This window comes from Anneissia japonica, unplaced genomic scaffold, assembly GCF_011630105.1.
Source record: "Anneissia japonica isolate Jap-2015-1 unplaced genomic scaffold, ASM1163010v1 scaffold2320_len370340_cov150, whole genome shotgun sequence".
NCBI lineage: Eukaryota > Metazoa > Echinodermata > Crinoidea > Comatulida > Comatulidae > Anneissia > Anneissia japonica.
Window position 1 is genome coordinate 255,519 of NW_022705529.1, and position 5,986 is coordinate 261,504.

The following is a 5,986-nucleotide window of genomic DNA, read 5'->3' on the forward strand; positions in this document are numbered from 1 at the left end:
TAAGTTTTTTTTTAGCCAGGAAAGGTTCTGATATCGACTACTAACAAAGTGAATATGATAAACACAACTGTTTTTAAGAGTGATTTAGGGCGAGGCTTTGAAATGCATTCAAGCATATCGATTGAATAATGACGCGTGTCCTTGGTTGGATTTTCTTAATTCAAAGTAAGTCCGTCCCGATTAATTGAATGCAAGCTCTCTCTCTCTCTAATATCTATTAAAGCAACCTTGTCGGTTAGAATCCCGTATTTTCGAGTTTATGCAGCTATCATATATGTAAGGTATTGATTTTCTTCTGGCAACGTGTGAGTCTTCTTTTCTTTTAATTGTTTAGTTTTAGTAATAACTCTAAATAGACAACTAATGTTTACGCATGCCAGAGTTGTATGGCTCTGTTTACCCTAACGTAGACAGGAAGCTGTTCTCTATTCACAGTGTGGTCTATGAATCGTTGTTATTTCGTTTCGAACTATTGTAGCTATGGTTTACAATCTAGTACATGTAGCTCGATTAGATACTATAAATACCATTAAATTAACTAGAGCATCAATGATGCAGTTGCCTACTCTGCTTAAGGTTTGTATTTTTGACAGATTGGATATGCACCGAAAAATCGAATAGGCCTATCATGCATTTATATCTGTGGGACGCGAATGGTTTAGTCTTTGTCCTTGTTAGCATTACAGTGGCCATAAGAAATGCTGAACTCACGACAATTTCAGAAAAAGTTTACTCACGATATTTATTTAATTGGAATGTTTAAACTTCATAAAAAGTGTTGTACTGGAAGGTTAAACCATCTGAGTTTAAGGAATCTACATCGTAGAGAGGACACGTAGGCCTACAGTATGTAACTACAGTACAAATTGTCAATATCTAGGCCGACATCGGGCTGCTGCAAGTCGAACCCTACCCCAGAGAAAATATCTAGTAACACGACGAACAACAAAATGATGAACTATCCATCCAGGATTTACCTCTCGTCAACGTTGTACGATCGATGACTCCCACACTATTGTATTTATTTACAACATTTAACACATGCTTTCCACGCAGCATTTCGCTCGCCTTCCAGTAAATTAGGCCTGTGAGTGTCCATGGTACGAGAGTTCGCGATTTCGCAATAGAAGTAGAACCCCTCCTTTGGGACAACCTTATTCAGGGGAAACGTTGTACGATCGACGACTCCCACACCATTGTATTTGTTTACAACATTTAACACATGCTTTCCACGCAGCATTTCGCTCGCCTTCCAGTAAAATTCGGCCTAGTGAGTGTCCATGGAACGAGAGTTCGCGATATCGCAATAGAAGTAGAACCCCTCCTTTGGGACAACCTTATTCAGGGGAAATCCTTATTAAAGGGACACTTTTCCGAGAAACGAGGGGCAATATATCTTTTAACACTACAGCCAACCCCTATGAAGGGGACGGGGACAATTCTGAGTGTGCCACTGACGGTCAAATAACCCCTATTAAGGAGACACTTATTTTTATTCATGTATCACTAGTACAACAGTCTTAAAATAAGAAAAAAAAATCATTCACCTTTTATTTTGAGACCTTTTGAGCAATAAACCGGCATGTACAGTATAGTCTTAGGCCTACTGCATGTGTTACTCCATATATATACTATTATTTTTTTAAGTACCGGTACTTTTCTGCTGATTTCATATTATAGGCCTAAGTGAATTTGCCATTGCTAATTATTGCTATAAGTTAGTTCTAATTCTACTGTAACTGAATCTTATGTAAATAAAAATAAAATTATAAAGAATGTACAATATATCATCGTTGGATGAAAACATGTCAACAACCCCTATTCAGGGGACAATTTCACGTTTTTGGTTAGTGTCCCCTGAATAGGGTACCCCTATCAGGGACACCCCTATTAAAGGGACATTTTTTTTTGAGTCCCGAAGGTGTACCGCTAATGCAGAAAATAGATCTTAGCCCAGATGTTGAAAATTACAGCGGATAAGGGGTACTTGCTAAATACAACGGGTTCAGTCGAGAGGGCGAGGGCGTGGCTTCGTATGTTGACGTCATGCATAATTTTAGCTATACACTGCGTTCGTTTTTCAGTTATAGTTCGTGCTCGACACAGAGTTGACCCTCTCTGTAATCACACATCATTGCAAAACACAGCAACTCATTCCTCCATGGTACAACCAATGTAAGAAAAAAAAAATCGTCCTGCGTGATATTCTTTCCAAAATTAGGATCCCTGGAATATTATCAATTTATGGGTTTACACAGAGTGAAAAACATAGGCATTTAGTCTTATTTTAGCGCGGTAGGGATTAGGCCTTAATCACACAGAAAAATATGAAAACAATGTAATGGCCTACAGTATACTAGTAGTACTACAATACTGTACTTAGTCTCTCCTTGCTTAGTCTGTGGATTTCCCAACATTAATCCCATGAACAGATTATCTTACTGGAAGAGAAAATGGTCCTAATAAATTAAAATTACAAGTTGTATAGCTGAACTTTTATAACTGCTGAAGTTAAGATTTATTACTTGTTAGTGTTTCACAAAAACAGCTATACCGTATTGCACAAAAAGAGAAGGGGAATGGAATGTTAGATATTTAATTAAATTAAATATATTTACTTTCCAATGTCTGTATTGCAACTTGTATTGTATAAAAGTTATGTATTAACAATTAGGTCTAGGTCCTATTTAGTGCAGATTCTTCAGTAGCCTAGGGCCTTACAACGTATTCTGCATAGGCCTAAAGGCCTAGATAGTGGCCGCTCTAGGATACATTTTCTGGGGGGGGGGGGATAAGCTGTCCGACAGGAGCTTGAAATTGTACGCTGAGGAGGGGAGGGTTTGGGAGATGACAATTTTTTAAATAGGGACCTCTGGATGGCCGGAAATGGCACTACGACTATGAAAGACATGATTTGGCTTGGTGTAGGCCTATGTTTGCTTTTTTTTGTGGTCCGATTGCCCGACGAGTTAGGCCAGGGGCAGTTGCGCCGAGAGGCGGGGTAACCGGGTCTAGTGTCCCGGGGCCCGAACCCGGCAGGAACCCAGGAGAACTAGGTAAAAAGTATTAAAATAAAATCAATAAATATTATTAAACGTATACATTTATCCAGTATCATTCATGTGTTTTTCCCATGAGATGAAAGCTGGTGATTAATCGCTTCTGATTCTTTTGCATGAATATTTTCATGACTTCTATTACTTTAGATTTTATGATTTTTTTTCCTGGACGTTTGAGGCAGTGGAGATTGGTGGCGCAATAGATTCAACGTAACGCCTCCTTGATGCAATGAATATTTATAAGAGTTTCCTGTCGTTGTTGTGTTAAGCGATATATCCAAGGCTCGAGTAGGCCCACCATCTATAGTAGGGATCATACAACAACGACTAGTCTTACTGTAGTAGTCTTCTTATAATGAAGAGTAATAGCTGAACGCCCACAGACTTGAACCCTTTTATTTATTATAACAGAACATGTCTAAAATAAATAATAATTACGCTATTGTCTACAAAATTATAAACACTGTTGCGGCCTTTGTTTTTTTAGGAATGTATTGTCACTCACGCGTACATTGTTTATGCACCAACATAAAAACTCACATGAAATGTGTTTTTCTTGACGTAAATGCACAAGTTTATAAACCTACGAAATGATGTTTTCCCTACCTGACGTGGAATGTACTGAATGCTCAGTACATTCTTAAATACTTACAAAAACAATCTCGCAATTGATTCGGGTTTTTTTCGCAACTTTATTTGGGAATGTACTGAGCATTCAATGCTATCCACGTCAGGTAGGTCAAACAAATGTTCGTATTATTTATTAAATGCCATCGGAGTACATAAACTTACACACCAAAATAAGAATATAATACAGTAACACTACTAATAATAGTACAGCAGTACTCGTAAAAATATTTCATTCTGAGGCAGATACATAAATTGTTTTATTTATAATTTATGTGAATCTATGAATCTGCCTATGAAGTACATGTGTGTGTGTGTGTCTGTACAGTAGGCCTAATAAAAATACTAATTATATTACCATAATTTTAATGTAGTTGGTCTTTGGTGTATCCGAATAAATATTTAGTATTATTGTGTTTATGTTAAATTCCACTTCACGGATAATGTATCCGAAATCATTAAAAAACACACAGTACTGTAAAAAAAAGATCACAGTAAGTAACATTGTAACATTATAATTAATTGTAAAACTTATCACACATTGTTTGTATTTTTAAGTTATGTTGATGCTTTAGAAAACAAGTCCCATTAACTTATATCAGCAAAGTTGATACTGATAATCTTGGTCGTCATCATTATTGTCACCATTAGCATTATTTAATTATTGTCATTGTCATGATAATTATTAGACTTATATTACTGTGTTTAATTATTACTGTACTTTCCTGCATTTACGTCAAGTAGGCCTAAATACATTTCGTAGGCCTACTTATAAGTATTTATATTTTGGTATGCGTGACTGAGAATATACATTCCTAAAAAATAAGGCCTAGGCCTAACTGTATACAGTATTTTTTTGTAATTATAGCCTAATCATTATTCATTTCAAAAATAGGCCTATGTATTTCAGAATTATAATAAAAGGGGTGTTCAACACTCTTCATCCTCGCCATGTCGCATCACATGTACTGTACGTGTGTAGAAACCGTTCTGACAGTGCTGAGAAAGAACAATAAATATTCATGATTTATTGCCGAATCAGGGAGGTGATATTTTGAATCTATAGCGCCACCAATCTCCATTGCCTCAAACGCAAAGATCTTATAAACACAAGATAACGTTCTCTGCGATTTACGCGTGCAAATTCTGTAATAACGCATGAACGGCGCCCTCTTGCAAAATTGAAAACTTTTGAACCTTGACCATAGTGTACGCCGCGCGACTTTACGTTTACGCGTAACAATTAGAAGCGTCCTTTACAATGCGCCCTGTTTTTAGAACATAAGGAACAAATTAACGTACTTGGTAACGAACTTATGGCGTAACGCGAACACCCTATCTCGGACCCATGGCAACGACTAGGACGCCCTCTCCCAAAACTGATTACTTTTCTGTGCCAAATCGACGCTTCTATTTGTTACGCGTCAAACGTCCACCAAAGAGTTAAAACTGCAAGACGTCCGACTGCTCTTATTTTGTATACAGGCAATGGAACGTTATAAAGTACTCCCACAAAGGGGCGTGTCCTTCATAAGAACGTAAAAGGCGTCCGTATCGAACGCGTGCAGCGTTTCGAATTCCAGCATACATTGTATAGACGCGCAGCACGCGTTCGATATGAACGCACTTTTACGTTCTTTTAAAGGCCACGCCCCTTTTGGGTAGTACTTTTTCAAACAGGATTGCGTTCTAAAGAATCCCCGGCAGTCGGACCTCTTGCAGTTTTATACTCTTTGCGTCCAGGGAAAAAAAATTTCCGGCCGGCGTGAGGGAGACACCAGGGATCTGCCCCTCGATCTGCGTCCCCAGGTCCCCCAGCCAATGGGCCGCGGGCAGCGAAGATGCCCCGGCCAGGGCCCCTTGACTTGACCGATGGGGGTCCCTTGACTTGACCGAGCGTCACTTCGCGATGTCGTGACGCTCGAGTATTCTCCATTAAGCCCCTCTCCCACTAGGGGTTTTTTCAGCATACGAGTTACAAGAGAATGCCGAGTTGCTAACTCGGCAAAAACTCGTAGGACGATTCGGAAAGCTCGGAGTGGACTCTTACCTACTCGTAGCAGCTCTGAACTCGTAGCGCTAATTTTGAACATGTTCAAAATTATAGCCACGAGTAGATAACTCGTAGTAAACTCGAAGAACTCGTAAGTAGCTCGTAGAGTACTCGGGGTTCTCCTACCTAGCTCGTACACTACTCTGGATACTCGTCAGCGGTTTTGTCATCTACGAGTTTGATGCGAGCACCCAAAAACGAGTACGAGTAAGTACGAGCGCACCGAGTTGGCTCGTACCTAACTCGT

General features: G+C 39.0%; 1 protein-coding gene across 1 annotated transcript in view; it reads left to right on the forward strand.

Moving 5' to 3' along the window:
• Positions 1 to 169: 169 nt before the first annotated feature.
• Positions 170 to 5,986, forward strand: part of LOC117105620 (membrane progestin receptor gamma-like) — a 19,873-nt gene continuing 14,056 nt past the window's right edge. Inside the window, exon 1 of the mRNA XM_033246795.1 lies at positions 170 to 305. The gene's annotated coding sequence lies outside the window, so the exon portion shown is untranslated. The remainder of the gene's footprint in view (positions 306 to 5,986) is intronic.